Source organism: Pagrus pagrus (assembly GCF_965226575.1).
Source record: "Pagrus pagrus genome assembly, chromosome: 24".
In the NCBI taxonomy this organism is placed as follows: domain Eukaryota; kingdom Metazoa; phylum Chordata; class Actinopteri; order Spariformes; family Sparidae; genus Pagrus; species Pagrus pagrus.
Genome location: NC_140206.1, coordinates 7,105,037 through 7,125,187, shown reverse-complemented (window position 1 = coordinate 7,125,187; position 20,151 = coordinate 7,105,037). Strand labels below are relative to the sequence as shown.

At 40.0% G+C, this 20,151-nt stretch overlaps 1 long non-coding RNA gene across 1 annotated transcript in view; it reads left to right on the top strand.

Moving 5' to 3' along the window:
• LOC311253014 overlaps nt 1–19,749 on the top strand; it is a 32,864-nt gene extending 13,115 nt beyond the window's left edge. Inside the window, exon 2 of the long non-coding RNA XR_014621605.1 lies at nt 19,575–19,749. This is a non-coding gene — a long non-coding RNA (uncharacterized lncRNA). The remainder of the gene's footprint in view (nt 1–19,574) is intronic.
• The last annotated feature ends 402 nt before the right edge of the window (nt 19,750–20,151 follow it).

Below are 20,151 nucleotides of genomic sequence, written 5' to 3'. Positions count from 1 at the left end.
AAGATATTTGATTGTATTGTCTCATTCCAGACTTGTCAAATACCAAGTCTATTTGGTTATTAGACTTTTTTAGAAACTGGATCTTTACAATTTCAAGTATTTTGACTTTCTTCAGTCAAGTCTGAACCATCAAATTCATGAATCGGGGCCAATCCATGTGACTTGTCAGTGGACCTTTTCCAGGAGCATGAAAGAGTGTCATTTGTTGATCGGCGGTGTATTTCTCTTTTTTGTGTTTTTTCCGCTCACTGTGGACAACTTGACATCACATCAAGCCATTTCAGACATGTAACTCAAGTGTAAGGCAGAGGAAAGAAGAAAAAAAACTTCAGCTATCTGAAACATCAAAGATAAATAGCAGGCTTTGACATCAGCTCATCAGAATAAAGAGCAGGGGCGTCTTTCGAGACACATCACTTTGCACCAATATTCATGTAGCGAGAAATCCATCTTACAAGTACCCATTTTTCTCCCGACAGCCGCCTCAATAGAGCATAATGCAAAACAGCTACAGGATATTTTTACTGATCTGTCATCCTTTGCAAGAAAAGTACAACCCTTCTTTGACAGCTTTTTTTGTCATTTGAGCAACCTGATGCCGCTCTTCACAGCATCACTCTTTTTTTTTTTTCTCTTTCTGTTACCGCTGTCATTCTCTTCACCTGTACATCAAATTATGCCTCCTCCGTCAGGGGTGGGAAAAAGGTTGAGGGAAGGTGGGTAAAGTTCAACCAAGTTTAGGCCAGTGCTGACTGTATTATGCTCATTTGAGGCAAACCGGTGTCAAGTAGGAGGTCTGTGAAGCATTTGAGTTCGGAAAGTACAAAGGCACTGAAAGGCTTTCACTGTGGCTGAGGTCAGTGCTATTAGCCCACAGTCAATGAGGCAAGTAACCTCAGGGCAAACAACTTCATGAGTGGATTTTGTGGGTGTGCGGTGTGGCGAGGAGGTCAAGCACATAAAAACTATCTGCTTGTATGTAGATCTATCAGCAGTGTAGGTTTTTCTAAGTGTTATCAGCATTCCTCCCCTCGTTTTTCACTTCAACAGCGGCTTTTAATTTGAATAAATTCATGGGATTTCAAAAATGAAGAGATCCAACCTCATAAAAATGTGCCCACACGTTGCTCAAGAATCCTAATTTGTAATAATCACGCCTAAAATCTCCTCAATGACTCCCTCCACTTATCTCCAAATGCCTGCGAATTTGTAGCGCTTATGTCATTATGCTGTTATAAAGTGGAACATCAGTTCAAAATATCCAGACATAAAAAGGAAAAGAGCTCTCAATCTCATTTTGCCCAGCTTCTATAGATCTGCTACTGCAGTCTTTTTTCATTTCTCCCCAAGGAACCTGGACCTTGATAGATTCAGACAAGCGTATCAAGCCAGAGAGTGACACAATCTTTATTACATGCATGGCGACTCAGGGGGAGGAGGGTATCCGTGGAGAGGAGATGATGAGTTAATGGCAAGGAACTATGTCTGATATGGGATGGCAGTAGTTGTTCAGTGTATCTCCATCATGCTGTGAATCTACCAGCAACTGTTTGATCGGCAGCCTCAGAGGACTGAAGGAACCTGAACACAACTCTAGGAGTGTTTTTACACGGAGTTAAGGTCAGGTTCCCAAGAGGGTCGCACAAGACACACGCAAGCCAATTAACACAAATCTAATAAAAGACTCAAATACAATTAATCGGAGTAGATGACCAACAGCTGCGGTAAAGGCCGCGGACTATCAAAAGACTAACAAAAGCTTGCGGCGCAGTCAATTTAATGATAAAGAAGGTTATTAGTTGAGAGTTTTCTATGTAAGTGCTTCAGGAATTTTTATATGTGGCAGGCACCAGAACGAGGAAAGGTTTGAAAATAGAATATTAGAGTGATTCCCACTGCTCGGAGGACAAATTGTACATAAACACTTTTTTTCACATCCTGTGCATGAGAATGTTCATCATATTGAGAGGCCTTCTTACGCTGCTTGTACGGCAAAAATAGAGTGGATTTAAGTCTTGATCTTGGAAACCGTATCTGTCAAGACAATAGCACCACAAAGTCCATTTAGTATCTGCCCAGGAGCTTACGATCGAATTACCCTTGATCTGTAACCCTGACCCAAACCTCTAAATGGCTTCAGGAGTTTGTTTTTATACATTATACATTATATTACATTACATTATATATGTGACATGCAGCGAAAAAAAGTCATAACAACGAGCGATGGCGGCAAGAGATTGTTCCAAAACGACCGCGGGAGATTGTTTTTCATGATAGTTATTTAAACGCTCTGAGACCTACGTGGTCATAAACAACTATGATTTGCATCGTTTAGAAATGATTACATATCTCTGGGTTGTTTCATCATAGAGACATTTTTTTTGGCAGGAGCTAGCAGCTGTGTGGTTCCAACGAGGGCTCCAGTGCAATCATAGCTCTCACAGAAGGTTTAAAATCCAGCCTTTTCAGGACTTTGTACAATATATTCGAAAATTCGCTATGATAAATCTGATATCAAATGGCTTTTGCGAATATCCACCTTTCGGTGATGAATAACAGTTAGCATGGATGCTAGTGGTCCATTTTGATTCACGTCATTATGCAAGTGTCTTTGTCATCCAGTTAGTCATGGTCGGAACTTCCGTAAATCGCCTCTGTAATTTTTTACTTGCCGATATTGCCTGTTCTGTCTCCGTCGGTCTTGGAGGCTGTGTTCGGTCCTGGTTGAGACGTTTTGGCCTGGCTCTGGTTCTAGTCCGAAATGTTGTCCCCTGGATTGTTGAAAGCTTCCGTACTAGTGGTATTTATAACAAAACAAAAACATTTTCCTCTTATTCTCCTAGCTTCCAGTCTGGGCAGAGTCAGCTATTAGGGAACTGCACAGCTAATGAGGTAATGGCAGCTACAGTTAGCAGCAGTTAGTGGTAAGTCTTATGAGATGCTGCCCCCTATTTGTTTGGAGTATGAATTGCACAGGTGGCCAATTCTTACATATTGCACCTTTAAGGCCTTCTCAACCTCTTGGCAAATGAAGATCAGAAGCTCAAGAAATGTTTCCAAAGTCAAGAATAAATTCAGCCTTTGGTCCTTAAAATGCTCAGAAAAAAATATTATCAACTTCTCCAAATTACTCCACGCAGAGCACCCACAACTAAAGCAGAAGTTCAACCTTCCGCCAAACAAAGCCATTATGTCCAGTGGTGATGAACTCCGCACCATTGGCCTTGACATGATGACAAGTGACAAGTTATACAAGAATGGCGGAAAGATAAAATGAATAGAATAACACAATGACACGCAACAACAGTCTCCTATTTTGTAGCTGATGTACTCAAGGTAACATATTTTCACTCTTCCTTGTACACAAGTGTTTCTATCTTACTCAATGACCACACAAACACTGTTCCTATGAACTATTAGTCATGAAAATCTGTGTACTCTCCACTGATGCTACTTCCTCCACTATGACAAGATGACTAATTGCCTGTAAATGCCGATTTCTAAAGAGCGTCATTAAAAATGCTTCCAGACTCACTTCAACGCCCATTAAAACACAACTGCACTCAAAAACAGACACTCTCACAAAACGATCCTTTGTGGGTTTTCTTTGTTGTTCAGTGTCACAGTATGTGACCCAACACCTTTAAAATCTCACTTTTTGGCGTTTATTGTTGAGTTTGTGGTTATGTCAGGACACCTCTTATCCATTCTCAGCTTTCGATAGTCCCTCATTTGTATGTATATGCATGTGCATTGGTATTCCGCTATCACAACAGTTTAAGTGCAATTACCAGCAGTTATGACTGTATTTCGGGGGCATTTCCAGATGAAATCAGCCTCCTGAAACAGAAAAGCATCCTTTCCACCCAGCAATATACAAATTATAGAGGAAAAAAAGAACATCTTTAGCCTGTAAATTGCTGTGGATGCGCTTTAAAGCTACTGAGAGCTGTTAGGAAAGTCAATTCCAACTCAGAGTTTCCTCAAGGACATGATGAAAGTTGTAAACATCCCCACACTGTTTGGATAAAGTCTTAATGGTGGTCACTCTACCCAAACAAACACATGCCAAAACCTCTGGAACAACCTGCACATGGGAATATACTGTGGAATACATTGTATCCTAATAATAAGAAATATATGTGTCCGTTCAGCGGCCAAACTGAGCCGCAAGGGTATGAATTGAATCCATGTGAAGGCCAGTTCTTGCAAAGCTTTGTTCTGCACAATGAAAAGCCAATTCTAAGCTCCTGTGTCCAGGTGGATGTCGGTCTGAATCCAGCCTTGGACATTTATTGCATGTTTTACCCCTCACTTTCTCTTCCAGGCTACCCTGTCTACATCAAATAATGGAAAGAAATATCCCAAAAAACCTTAAGGGAAATAGCAGCACTAAGAAATGGCAGCTTCAGAAGCCCTAACCTTCCTCCCACAGCACCACATGTCACTTCTGTCCAGAACAGACTGCAGTTTCTTTGCTGCACATATAAGCCACAACAGCCCTGAGTGAGGACTTCACTTCTTCACTGAAAGTCAGGAATGCTGTATCATCTCTTTGTCTGAGCTATTCTGCATTTGTCAAACCAGACACATGAAACAAAATAGAGATGTCTACAGTACCAAATGTTCTTTGCAAATATGTTTCCGAAAGTGAGCTGTTGAAGCCTGATTAAGGTATTAATGCTTATGTCTACACAACTTAAACCACACAGCTAACGTCAGACTGCAGTTAGATTAAAGGCAACTACAATTTAAAGGTGTGGTTAAGACGATAAAACAAATTAATTTAGGAAAACAAGAAAGTCGGGGCTGGCTCAGACCCAACGGAAACCCACATCATTATGTTAAATTACCAAAACCCTGGCATTGTATGAATATTACACTACTTCCTGTGCAGATCTAACAGTAAATATGTAAATAGTGTACGTATGCAAACATTAATTCATTCAAGCTTCATTTTAACTCAGAAATAGATTGAGGTTGAGGCCCCATTTACAGTATAGTCACATTTAAAGGTGCAGTATGTAACCTATCGAAGTCACCCTCAAACAGGAGGCAGCATGTCACCAGGGTAACCGCTAACTGCTGCTAGCTGTAGCTGCCGTTAGCTAATTAGCTTGGTTAGCCTTTCATCTTGTGGTCCAAACTGGGAGGTCGGAGCACTAGGGTAGTGTTGGTGTTTGCATAGGAGCTATGCTTTGCTAACTGGTTAGCATGCTAACTTCCGTAGATATCCCTGCTACACGATACACAGACATCGTAACTTCAATATTGTTATTTATTTTTTTGGACACCTACATGAACTAGTCCTCCTCCTAATACTCCCCTAAGTATTTCCATGCCGAAGAAGAGTTGAAGTCAGCAGTCAAGCTGCCAGCACTGGAGCCGTAAAAACACGTTAGCAGGCTAGCTATCTCAATGTGGGATTTACGGTCAAGACTATGCCAAACCAAACACCGATCCACTCATCCATCTTGGGAAATGTATTCTGGTATATAGTAGTAGCCTACATGGTCTAAACAGTTTGGGAACCAGCCAGACCTTCTGGAGGAATAAACACCCGGAGTCCCATCGGATTCTGCTCTGTCTTGATGTACATAGAGCGTATGACTTCCCGTACTGACACTACACATTATCGTTGGACACAGATCGCAACCTGCAACATTCTTAAAACAGTGGTGTGTTGAAAACTCTGCAAAGCTGCTGCCTGGTTGGAGAAAGATGCACCGTGGGACTGTATCCCCTTACAAGAGCAGCATGTCAGAAGAAGCAGCCTTCCTTTAAAGATTGTATGCTTGAAAAACAAAGTTTTTCCTGTTGGCCTGCAGGCTTGGCCGTGTTTTCTCGAACTGGAAGTGTGAGAAGAGAGGCAAAGCTACGTTACTGTGTACCTCACACAGGTTTGTTGTGGCCTGGGGTGGAGTTTTGCCAGGAACGGTACAGACTGGAAACTCACTTTCATAAACTATCAAAACACCTCCTGAGAGGAAGCTGGGCCACAGAGGACAGGCTCATACCTGCCTATACAATGCCTGGTGTTTCTATGGGCTGATCAGTGATTATGACTGAAACGGGAAACAGGCAAATAATTACAGAGATCTGTAACATTGTGATTAAGAAGCTCATTGAAAATCTTGCAAAGTTACGAGGATTTTGACATGGAAGACGGGCTCCCAGAGACTAGATCTGACGAAGAAAAATGTAAGGTGAGGTGGGTTATCTGTGTTGATGTAATGCAAAATCAGGAGGAGAATGTTAAGTGTCAGATTTGGAGGAGGTGGGGAGCAAAAGCACTTGGATGTGCTACATGATGCTGATTGTGTATTCTCACCAGCACGCCAGTCAGACCCAAGTGGGACAGAGTTTGGAGAATCTGTGTGCTATTTCTTTTTCTTCTTATCCCCCCGTGTGGCAGCAGATGGGGCTCCCATTCCTGGTGACACAGACACAGAAACATGATGCTGCTGAACAACCTGTGGACAAGCCTGGCAACCAAAACCCTGGGGAGGAGGTTGAGACTTCCTGTAGTTCAGATCCTTGCTTAATGAGCCTCATTTTAATTTGCCTGAATGAAGTTTTACTGTAAGAAGGTTAATTTTCATCCTCAGTCAGAGCTTGCAGTGCATCACTGCTAACTCTGTGTTAGTTCAGGAAAGGTTTACTTCAGTTTTGTTTCATTAAGCAGCTCCTTTATTGGCTGTATGTCGGGTTTTTTTCCTGCAGGGTTCTGTGTTCAGAGATGGCAAGATGGTCTCATGCTTAGAGAGACCATCCTTCAAAACATGAACCCAGGGTTAAGCCCGACATGTTGGCAGGGATCCAGTCTGCTTAACTGTCCTTCAGAAAGAAGCTCTATTAGCTCCCGGGGTGCTTTTCTGTAGCTGACCCTGTGCTCTGACCTTCCTGTGGAGAGGGGCGAGGCAAACACTGAATTGCCCAGCAGGAATCACTAAAGCATGTAATTCATTCATTAATCCTTCTCGCCTCCAATTAGGAATATGTGCGTACGACTGATATGTGGGTTTAAAATTCAGTATCACTGATTTTATGAAAACGGTCTGTCCTTTGTATTTGCATTGCTTTTATGAGTTTAAGAACATTAGTGATGTTTGAAGGTCTGGGTAAGACAGATAGAGCCGTACAACTCAGTGTGATACATATTTATAACAGACGCCCTTAGTAGTTCAATAGACAGTGTTCTTGCTGTGGTTAGCTTAAGGTTAATGCTCAGTAGAGTAATCCAGCTGTTTGTATGCAGGATTATATGATGTTATTAGCGTTACTTATCCGGTGTTTATCCACCCCAAAGTCACTTTACTGGTGGTGAATACACCATTGAACAACCAGCACTGCTGATGAAAATCTATCTGAAGTGACTCAAGCACAAATGTGGATTTGTCCGGGTTTGAATATTGTTGAAAACTTTTGGGATAATGAAGAAGTCTGTCGTTTTAAGACTTTTTTTTGAGAATTTTTTTTTCGGGCCACACGCTTTACCGGGTGAGCTACCAGGGCTTAACCCAAACCCTACATTTTTTTAGTAGTTTAAGTAGTAGTTTTGCTGCCTCAGCTTAATGTAACCAAACTGCAACCATTTCACAACATTAACTACATAACATACTTAACTGACATCCTGTAGTTTTGGGAATGGTCCATGTATGGAGCGGTCATATATATAAATTTGGTAGTCATTTGCAAACGATCTATTCTGTTATTTAGGTATGAAAACATTTGTTGGGTCACATTATTCAAAATACAGTATATTAACACATTTTAAATAGAAATCTTAATAATAAACAGGGTTTTTTTTTAAAAAATGACACATTTTGCTTCTAAATTACAACAGGAAGTACGACAAAAGAATGGCTCTGGTTCATTTTTATAGAGAGCACACCTGACAACATTACCAAAGTTGGATTTAGGGGATCTTTCATTGGGTTTTTGCCATTGACACCTACTGCAAAGCACTGGCTATTGCATCACAAATTGGGGCAAAGCTTGCTTTAAAGTTTCAACTCGCACCAAAGTTCACTGGTAGCTTTCTGCTCTTTGACACAGAAGTGAGTTGCTCCTTTAAATTAGAAAATTACTCATCGACATCAGACCAAAAACATATCAGGTGGATAGGTTAATAATATTTTCTACACTTGGCATAATGCATAAATTGGAAATGGCATGTTGATGAAATCCAGACATGAAATTATGCAAAGGACATATATGCCACAAGGGCGTGAGGTCAGGACAAACAGATGGTTCACAGCGTGAACTGGAATGAGCAGCGGCATAAAAAATCTGCCGCCGGGCCTCATCCCCTCTAAGCTAAATCAAGTCCGTCTCTCCAAGATGTGTCCCATCGCTTAATGTGAGACACTGTGGTCGACTTGCCCCAAAAAAAAAGGCGGCCATCAATAACCTCCACCCTCCAGGCTGCGTGATTGCAATGACTTTGCAACAAACGACACGTCACTGCCCTTAATTTAATTAACTTCCATCTTTATTGGCTTAATTGTTTGTGACAAGACGTTCTCCGAGACATGGACTAGGAGGGGGACGGGGTAAATGATATGGGGATGAGTAATTAATGTGTTTCTTAATTGGACTGGAAGCTGTTGAGCTATATGTGGATCGGTTATCGTCAAGTGGATGGATGGAGAGATTCCTGCGAGCCACCTTCTCTAAAAAAAAAATAAAATAAAATACTGTTTTTTTTTTCCAAAGAGCTCCTAAAATATGTATTTGAAAACAGGTTTTAAGATTTGTTTTTTCCTTCGACATGCACTGCTAGCACACCTGAGCACCTCTGATGCGTCGTACGCTCTAAAGCAGTCGGCCAGCTGGCTTGTTTGTGATAACCCGAGAGGCCTGTGAGCACCGAAGGGACACAGCAGCTTAAGCCTCGTAGCGTTTTTGCCTTTTGTTTAATTAAAGCCCCTTTTCACATCAAGACGTCTTTGAAAAACTTAAATACTAAATAGAGCATTTGCCCTCAATGAATGTGACTATTAAAGAGAGCAGACCAATCAATTTAAAATGCCGCTCTTAAACACTAAACCCATTGTATTATGAAAACTCAAGGAAGGCATTCATCAAATATGTAGTCGCTCTGAGTGCTGTTCAAATACTTATAATGCGATTCTAATTTAAACCGCCTGTTATGTTCAGTGCTTCTCAGAGCAAACACTTCTCCGAGCAGTGACACTTAAAGGTCTTAAAGGGAGAGTTCGGCTTAGAAAGGATCCACACACAAACATTGAGTCAGGAGGATGGTGGGTGTTTATGTCTGGATTTAAGAAAAAGAAGTCCACAATATAATTTGCGATGTATTATCCAGGACACCCAGCTTGATCACATTATATTTGATTTTTAGTGCTAGGGATCGCTCTATCAAAACAAAAGACGATGGCAGATTGTTGTGTGGGAAGTTTGGTGCAGAGCCAGGCCTCCTGGAGGAGTAAACACCCGGAGTCTGATTGGATTCTGTTCTGATCCAGATTTGCTTACCAACAGTAAGAAAGCTCAGAGATTACTTTGGGATTAAAAAGTTCCTAATACCTGTTAAGATGTTTACGGTACATTTATCTAGAAATTAAAAGTAAAATGGGGTTACAAATTAGAAATATCATTCTCTGTCCAAAGTCACTAATCAGGGCCCTTCCTGTGAACACTCTGCATCACCGTTTGAATATAAGTTATTTAATTTAAGCCACCTTTTCAGGAACAGCAGGGTGCAAACCCTCAAAGACCAAGAAAGTCCAATAGTTGTGAGCTAAGAAAGAACTGCTGACAGGCAGGCTGACGTACTAATTAGTTTGAGACCAGTAGCGGTCAAGTGTGTTGGCACAGAGGAGACATGGGAGGTCTAAAAAGCACTTAAAGACCCTGGGATACACTTTTAAAAGGCTATAATGTATAATACTTTGATTGTTCCCTTTGTTTCGCTTGTAATAGCAACGCATTATTACCATACTTGATACCATTGATTGAGATTTTTCCAGTGGTTCAAATCACATGGATGTAATCACTATGTACATATATATATTGCATTTCAAAAACAATGGGACAGAGCTCCAACCTTTCTTCTCTATGGAAAAATGTCAGTCTATTAGTCTTACTACACCATTCCTGCCACGAAAGACCTTGTTTTCAACCGGAAAATACTAAAAGGTCAAGCAAGTTCGCTAAAAACTTCTAGCAACTCACCCACAGCAACTCCTTGAATGCAATAACGATCAAGACTGCTGACAAGGTGATCATACGTGAAGGTGAAATTTTCCTTTTACCGGCAAGGTGGCTCGTCTGGGCGCTGGCACCAGACTCTGACAATCACGAGGTGATGAGTTGGACATCACGCCGAGGTTATGATCTTGTCAGACATCACAGCAGTGCATTTAATCCAGTGTCAGAGGGGAAATTTCTCGCTACGCCGGACTGATGATCACTGGATTGGAAGATCTGGGCATTGAATTAGATTCTGACACCGTTATCAAGATCCAATTGATGTTCCCTGACTGTAGTACAACAGGTGATTTTAGCTCGGCGAGGATACCGGCTAATCCCTACAGCCGAGGCATTGTGATGAATTTCCGTCCTGGCTTCTATGAATAGATACAGTCCAGTCTTTTAATATGACACTGGTTCTTTCCCTTTAGAAGTAATGAGACAATAGACAGGACTTAAGGATAACAAGGCCGACCAGCAGTAGGAAGCTGAGATAACGAGGCTCCTGACAGACAGCTAAGGTAAGAAGCGGCGGGGAACTCGGAGCTCCTCTCTCATTACCAGTTTCTCACCCTGCGATTCCAAAGTTTGCTCGATGTCAAGAGTACGCCGCCGTGCATGCTGTGACATCTCCTCAACAATGAGCCGAGGATGCCAGGAGCTTGTTTTGCCATTTTGATGACAGGCGCGGATTTAGTCTAGCTGACAGCAGATCTTTCTTGTGGATCAGATGCGCTGGACATACTTAATGCGGTTGGTTTTTCTTGATTTAGAGCCGCTGCTGCATCAGACACATCATGATCACACCGAGGAATCAGTGTATAAAACAGGCAGCAGCTGATTTATATTCTCAATACATTGCACTACTTCTGCCAATAAGTCATATTTTTGTTTGACTGGAATATTGCGCTCAGTATTGTGGACACATTGTTACTGTGTGGGCGAAGACCAAGAGAAAAAGACACATTTGGGAGGCAAATTTCTCGCTCTCCATTCCTACTCCAGCAAAATTAGTTTTTCGAACTTTTAAGGGGGAGAAGAACTTGTTGGTACTTATTCATTTGAAGTTGAATGAAGGGTGAGTTAAAGCTCCAGGTTAAGGCAAATAGAGGTGGCTATAAAGGTGTAAGGGAGGTGTTTTTATGAGATGTCTTTGTATGAGCTTCCTATTCTGCACAGGCTTTTAATTCATTTATATGTGAGTGCATGTGAGGTTTAGTGTGTCTCTATGTACATGTGTGTCTTCTCCAATATTGCACATCCTGTTTCTGCTACCACACGTCCTCCTGAAGTCATGATTATATACTATACACAATATATATACGCACACTACTAAAAGACAACACCCACCCCCGCCACAGTCTGTTCACCCTGCTGCCGTCTGGCAAAAGATACAGAAGTATCCGCTGCCGTACCACCAGACTACAGAGCAGCTTCTTTCCTCAGGCTGGGAGACTCTCCAATACTCCTCCACACTCTCACAAAATAAAATAATTTGTTTTTCCTTTTTATGTTTCCTGTTGAACCTTAACTTACCTTTTCATTTAAAAATCACATTGGTTTCTCGGAAAAGTTACTCAAATGTGTAAAAGTGAGGCGGATATTTCATTTCACTGTTGGGGGGGGAGACAATAAAGGAAACGTTTCTGAAGGGGACACCAAAGGTGTTGCCAAAAGTAGTAGAATGAGGCTGCTACTAAACTATACTGGATTATGGAAAGGTAAATAACTTTAGGATTGTACACAGCATGTTAAAAGGCCAATATTGTGGCTGTGTTGACACACAATTCAACTGTGAGGTAATGAACTGAACAAAATGCCATCTGGTTGTAACTGTAAATGACTTTTATTCTATTGATGTCCTGTCATTTTAGATTCACTGTGTGTGTTTTCTAGCTTGTTGTTGTGTATTTTGCTTCTTTCTATGTTCTGTTTTTCTGGTTTTCCCCCCACACCTGTCTTGCATCAGCCCCTTCCCTGTTTCTCGCGTTTTACCGTTCATTTCCCTCCGCCTCACTCCAGCTGCATCTCGTTCCCTCGTTGGTTTAGTTTGTATTTAAGTCCAGTCTTTTGTTCAGTCATCTGTTCAGTCATCTGTTGTGTTTGCCTGTCCCTCGTGTTACCTTAATCCTGAATAAACTTTGACGATCTTCCTGCCTGCCGTCTACTGCGTCTGGGTCCACCTTCTCTGCTTTCACCTTGACAACTGAGTTTTGCCTTCCACTTCCTGTCTTTTTCCCACCTTGTTTCCTGTTCACCTGTGTGTCATTAGTCAATCAGTCCTTGTGTATTTATTCCACGTTTTCCCTCACTTGTTTTCAACAGCCTGGGGCAAAATCACAGTATGATTATTTTGTGATTACAATATGTCTCCTGATTTTGGTGGTAATGGTCATGTTGTTTCATGTCCTTTACAATGGAAAACATATAAAAATGATGATGTGATTTGGTCTGCACCAAACAACATGTTCCCTTACATTGGGAGAATATGATTTGTAGCCCAGGGCATCTCTGTAGCACCACAATGCTTAATTTATACTATGGTACGTTGTGACTAGGAATGGGCAATATGGCCTTAAATTAATATTACATTATTTTTAGGCCGTATTGCGATACACGATATGTACCTTGATATTTTGCAATCCTTCTGACCAAATAGGCCCTATTTTGATATCGATATTGCAAAAAATATTATAGGGATGACTCAAACAATCACAGTTTTTGAATCACTTTACTGTAATGCAGCCTTTAAAACCAGGAAAACGATATATATCCTATATTGGCCAGCCCTAGTTGTGACACATTTTGCCTTTTACAAAAACTCTACAGCTCCTACGATTTGGATAATGACTTTGGCAATATTGCAATTTCCATATTACTTCCATCCATCCACCTATCCATTTCCCTACACCGACTTCTCCTGGAGAGTGAACAAACAAACGATCACATTGCACTAATCATAGTAAGTGGAGGAAACATAGACAGGAGACTGTGCTACTACAGCCATCCCTCCTTTTGGATGTACTTATTCTATTTTCAATAAGTGTTAATTATCTGCCTTTTTTGTCGATACCAAACCTTTTTAGAGCTGCTTAGAGTGAACGGGCTGCCAAGAGAAGTCGCTATAATGCTCAGTTTGTGTTTGTGTGTGAGTGTGTGTGTGTGAGAGAGAGAGAGAGAGAGAGAGAGAGGCTTGCATGTGTTGGAGGAACTTTCTAAAAAGCCTTCTGGTTCATTGGCACTCAAATGAACCAATCTGTCTCTGCACAAACACTGAGGGGTTAATAGGATGTTCACCTTGGGGATGCCAAACTGAGAAAAAGCCCATTGGGAAAAGTCGTAAGCGCTCCACACCTTCCCATGATTCCCAGCACAGGGTGCCTGATTCATGAGGACAGCAGACATTAAACCGTAATGGCCTCACCTCGGCTTCTTACATTTGTTCTGGATTAACCCCATAACTCTTGCACTTGTTAGACTTTCACACTGAGTGAACACCAGGCAAATCAGGACGTGTGCTTTATTTCTTACTGGTGGTGTGAAACAGATGAGAGCTTTTGTCGAGAATGTTGGGGAGTTTGTGCTTTGAATTATTGAGCACTGGTTTTAATATCAGAGATGTTTAATTCCTACCATGCTTTTAACAAAAATCTGCTTTTTTTTTTACAGTTTTTTACAAGTTTATCTGATTCAAAAGTCTATAAAGACGTAAAAAGATATTAAAACCCACTCCTCTTCACACATTCCTTTTGAACAGACTGACTCCTTTTGAAATCCAGCTCGCCAACTTAATCATGATAATTTTCTGATTGTCAAGCCGAACCATTGTACAAGAAATTTGACTTTTTAATTGGTTGATAACCTTACAATACGGACGAGTCAAACAAACTGCACAGATATAACTTATAAGGTATGTGTAGATGTGCCAAATATACACACATCATTCCAATAGAGGTAGTCAATAGTCTGATATGAAGGCAAGTCTGAGACAGTGAATACAGCATTGGAATACTTTGCTTTGAATTACCGCAGTCTGGTCAATTGCCTTACACTTCTTAGTCTGAAGCTGTAGGAACCCCTCTAGGGTCACTTCTTGAAGTGTCCGTTTATTGCACAAGTATAAAGAGTGAGAAAAGTCCGAGTTGGGGGATTGACGGGGTTGTTGGATGGGTCATACACAGGACTTTCCCTGCGGTGACTGCGGTTCATGTCCTGTTTGTGATCAAGTCAGGAGTGATTTGTTTTTTGAGCTGAGAGCCGAGTGAATGTGCAGCCAAATGCAATAACAAAACTTTATTCCAATATAAACCACAGAAACAGGTTAGCAGAACAGACAGCCTCACAAATACTGAACTAATGACTGGACTTAAATACAAGCAGGAAAAAAGGCAGGAAAAAAGACAAAGACAGGAAGTGGGGAAAAAACCCAAACCATGACAATTACATTTTCATAAGTCATGCATATTACGTAATATTTTTTTCTTACCGCAGAGCAACACTCAAAATTAAATTCTTCTCAATCACACATCACTTACAAGTACACAATGATAATGCTGACATGTTAACACTACGCATATATATAATGTTTAATACGTTCAAAACCTTAAAGTTATCTATGCTAGATCAGCATGTCAGGAGGCTCCATATGGGTCCACGGGACTTAAAAACAACATCTACCCATGTCTGCAAAGTCTGCCAGGACACATGCAGATGTCTCCAGACCAAGAACACTACAGCAAAGAGAAGAAAGTCCAGTATAGTGAGCAGCAGTCAGTGTTTATTATCACCGAAGTCAGTAGGATTTATCCTCCTGGCACCATGAATGTCTGTACAATACAATATGTCATGGCAATCTATCAAATAGTTTAGATAGACTGGCAAACCATCAGTTGGACTGACTTTGGCTGAAAAGTACCAAAACATAATCCTCCAACTTGGGCATTTGGAGAGTAGAAACTATGTAAATATTTGGTTCATCACAGTTCTGACAGAATGCTCATGTATCAGCGTCAGTGAACCTGCAGCTGCTATACAACTGTGCCAATAGCAGCCCAACGTTCAACTGAAACCAACTGCTGATACAATTTGTTTCCACCGGTGTCAGATTACATACATTAGCATTGCCATTTCCAGGTATAAACACCATGTAAGATATGTAATCTAAATACAATGTGCTTGCAAAAACGTAATGCATTCCTTTATGCACGGCGGCCCTGCGTCTGTCCCATGGGATTCATGGAAATCTATTCATGTTTTAAGCCATCCTTTTGGAGATATCTTGACAAACAGAGAAAAATGACAGAGCATCCTCCTCGGCAGCAGTAACGAATGCGTCAGTTTGCAAATGTTATGTTTTGGGTTTAACAAAAAAAGAGTTTCGCCCGCTGTGTACATAAACGCCTTCTTTATATTTGGCAGATAATATAATCGGACTACGCTGCCTGTTTTCTTTTTTTTTCTGATATATTCATGAAATAGTGCCACCATGCCAGGGCACAGGTGTTTATTTTGTTCCAGTCACTATCTGAGATATAGAAAGCCATGGTGTCACAACAGCATAGGTACTGGAGTTAATTAGTTTTCTTTAGCAGGCATAATGAAAACATTTATCTCAGTGAGCAATCTCAGTGACATTTGTCCTGCTAACACACAGCTACAGTACACACAGCCCATAATTACTGTGATTGTTGCAAAGGTTGAATATAATTTCTTTAGGTTGATTATTTTCGCCTCGACTTGAAAATCTGAGATGGAATCTATGTGACTCATTTGGTGTTTGTTTATTCTTATTCTTGCACTTATAACCTTTCTATGACTATCATGGAAGTAGAGCGGCAGTGAATTTAATAACTTACATGAGATCTGATAAGCATGAGGGCCACCCATTGACAGGGAATGGAAGATTAATTAGAACATTAACAGAAATAATAAAACGGGTCTCATTAGCTCTTTGATTTTATGTGTTGTTTTGCTTGGTGCCGGTAGAGAGGACTGAAAAACAAGGCCATCTTCGTATCGACGGAGAAAAAAAAACAAAGAGTCAGAGAGTGAGGCAAATAACTGGTGAGAAAAGAGACAGAGAGAGATTGATGGCATTATCCCCTTAAGGAGGAAGTAAATAAATAAAGACAACCCCTTCAATTCGTTCCTTTAGTGTTAGACCTTAAACTGTTATAACAGTGTTTTCTTTGTTTTCTTGTTATTATAGTGTTACCCAAAGGCCCATTCACTTCTTACTATATTTAATTAAACCAGTACTATTTACACACCTGGTTGTGTAAATAGTACTGGTTTAATTAAATATAGTAAGAAGTGAATGGGCCTTTGGGTAACACTATAATAACAAGAAAACAAATGTGAGTAGTTACAAAGGAGCAAGATAGAAAATAATCAGGAATGACTTAATAATTAATTAATTAATAATGAGTAATCCCTGAATAACTCTGATTTGAGGACTGTATAGTAGATAGTCATGGGTTACTGGGAGATATTAATGATGCATTAATGATTCATAAATATTAGCAAATCATCACACTATCACTTTTTTCATGAATTGTTCGTGGATAACTGGGAACCAGCTGCCGAGTTGCACAAACTAGTGTCGACTCATTAATTACTAATGAAATTATCACAAATCACATATAATCAAACATCATACTGAGTAATTACTAAGTAGTCCCTCATTACTTCATGGCAGCAGGGCCATGAAGAGTGATTTAAGATTAATTACTTAATACTTAACAAGTGTACTCGGTTACTACTTAGTATCAAGTATCACTTTACTTGTTGGGACAAAAAAAATTGCTATTGAATAAAGTTATTTGTAATTAGTCTACTTGGTAACTACTCAGTATTATGTTACACTTATTTGAGGGGGGACAAAAAGAGTAACTAATGATTAAGTACCTAATACTTGGTTCTAAGTATTGTTTCACTTTACTTGAGATGGGAACAAAAAGTAACTAAGCATCAGGAAAGTAATACTTAATGAGTGTATTTTGGTTTCTACTCAGTATCAAGTATCACTTTACTTATGAGGGCATACAAATAACTAATGATAAATTAATTTGAGTCTACATAGTAACTACTCAGTATTATGTTTCAGTTGTGAACAAAAAGAGTAACTAATGATTATGTAATTAGTAATTAACATGCTGTTATTAGTTTGTGCCATTTAGTGTGTGGTTCAATCAGTTACAAGTCATGAAAAAGTGTTTTTTGATTCACGTTCAAGTTATTATTACCTAATGATTTATGAATATAGTACCTCCCAGTGACTCAGCATTATCTGCTATAAAGTCCACAAATAGCAGTTTTTCAAGGATTACTCATTAATGATTAATTAATTATCAAGTCGTTCCTGATTAATTCCTCAACTACTCACATTTCTCTTTACCTCATCATCAAGTGTTACCTTTGCACCTACTACAATGCATACCATATGATGTTTTAATTAGAAATTCAGCATTGACTTGATAATAACGTGTGAAGCATCAGCCCATATTAAATAATGTTGCGTTACGTATCAAAGTCTATATCTTGATGTAAATTTTAAATGTCAAATCTCAAATTGTTTTTAGAGATTCCTGAAGAAGAAACACTAACTAGACAATCTAACCAAACAAGCTCCACAACTCACAGAATGAGAATTGGCTGTAAATGAGCTGCACAGTTGGCCAATATGAGAAATTTCTAGGGATACAAGCTTAACTAACATATGCCTGTGGAGGTCTTGTAATAAGGGCATTCTTGTTTTGGGAATAAGTGTATATAACTAGATGGTATCATTGCCAGTAATTGATGTATTTGGCAATTGTTCCGGGTTTTAAGCTCTGTATGGCATCCCCTATGTGACCGTCTAAGCTACAAACAAGAGGATTATGTGTCAGGTTGCCAGAGTTTGAGCCCTTATGTAGCTGTTTCTACCTGTGGAGTTTCTGTTGCAGTTCCCGGTACAGTATGTTAGTTGGTACAAGGCCCACTCTACGCTCCAATTTTGCAATTATCTGCACTGTGATAAATATACCTTGCTAATTGTGTATGTTTCGGTTTACAAGTGCTCATGTGGGGGAGGAACAAGAGACCCAAACAAACTGGATACACATCGCTGCAGCGTTGTGTGAGTAATGGAGAGAGCAATCAACTTCCTATCATCCTCCTACACCAATATATCCAAAGATATGACAAGCACTGGCGGGGATGTAGTTCACTGGAGTGGATGTACTTCATGAATAAGTCCCTTGCAGCTTAAATTTAGATTCAGTCAAAACCTTACATATCCAAAAAATGCAATTAAGCAATAATGATGTGACCTTGAGCTAAACAGTGAATAGTGGTTCCTACCGTGCAGCTTTTTTGGGGGTTCCTTTCATTCTTATATTGATTAAGGGAAGTTTATTTAATAATATTAAAAATATATTAATCCATTTAATGATGAATGATGAATCACTTTATTCAAGCTGTGGATTTTCAACAATTCATCTCTGTTCCTCACAGTGCAGCCGAATTTGTGTTGTGTTTTCAACCAGTTGGTGATTGGTTTGGTTTGGTTTTATTGGGTTGTGTTGGTTGGTTGGTTGGTTGGTTGGTTGGTTGGTTGGTTGGTTGGTTGGTTGGGTCATTGGTTGGTTGTTTGGTTGGTTGGGTTGTTGGTTGGTTGGTTGGTTGGTTGGTTGGTTGGTTGGTTGGTTTGGTTGGTTTGGTTTGGTTGGTTGGTCTGTTGGTTGGTTGTTTGGGTTGGTTGGTCTGTTGGATGTGTCATTGGTTGGTTGGTTTGGTTTGGTTGGTCTGTTGGTTGGGTCATTGGTTGGTTGTTTGGTTGGTTGATCTGTTGGTTCGGTCATTGGTTGGTTGTTTGGGTTGTTGGTTGGTTGTTTGGTTGGTTCAGTTGTTGGTTGGTTGGTTGATTGGTTGGTTTGGTTGGTTGGTCTGTTGGTTGTGTCATTGGTTGGTTGTTTGGTTGGTTTTTCAGCAGGATTACATCAGGATTGGATGCGGATAAAAGAGCAGATCCAGGATTTTTTTTCCCCTCAATTTCTTTATTGCAAGATTTACATCATTTTCATGAATAATGGATCATGATGAAAAAATCAGGCACATTAAGGTGGCTGGTATCTATGACTGGGTACAATTTGATGCGGATCCTGATAAAAAATATTATTATTGTTCCACAACACAATGGAAATAATGATTCCATCTGCATTGTTTTGTCGTTAGATATTACAAATGCGATGAGCTTAAATGATAGTTATTGCTTGAGGCTTGATTGAATTAAAGGGGACTGTTGGCCATTTGCCTATCCACTCTGCTAAGTGCCAGTCTAATTCCACTATAATTTATCTCTTTTAACACCTCAGGTTTGCGTACAGAACAGTGTGCTGACTATGGACCAACAATGACCCAATGGGACTGCAGGCTGTTTTTAAAATTTTCATGTGCTTTATATTTTTATTTAAATTATGTGTTTTATTTGATTCAATGCAGTCATTTGGAGTAAATGTACTAAAATAAAAAAACCCTCTATAAAACGTATTTATAGCGTGTCTCATGTGTCTCATGCACCAACTGTTGTGACTAAACAATCCTTAACCTTCTGCTTCCTGGCAACGCATAAAACAAACAGCTGAACAAGTCAACTGTCAGATCTGAGACATCTGCCACAGTCTTTGTTAATGTTGCTTGAAATTAATTACATCAATAAAACTTTTGTTTATCAGTCGTAATTTATCTCAAAGTCTTGTGCAGTTCAGTTCTTGTGTGTGATTTCTTTTTAAAAAGCTGCCACACGGCTTCGTCATCCCATCTTTTCGTGACATTTTTCATGTAAATGTGCTGCGTTTATACTGGTTACACAAACACAAGTGGCCCATATTTTAAAACCATCGAGTTGGGATTTGTTAACATGAATCTGTCAGCCCGCCTCCGACAGCCTGA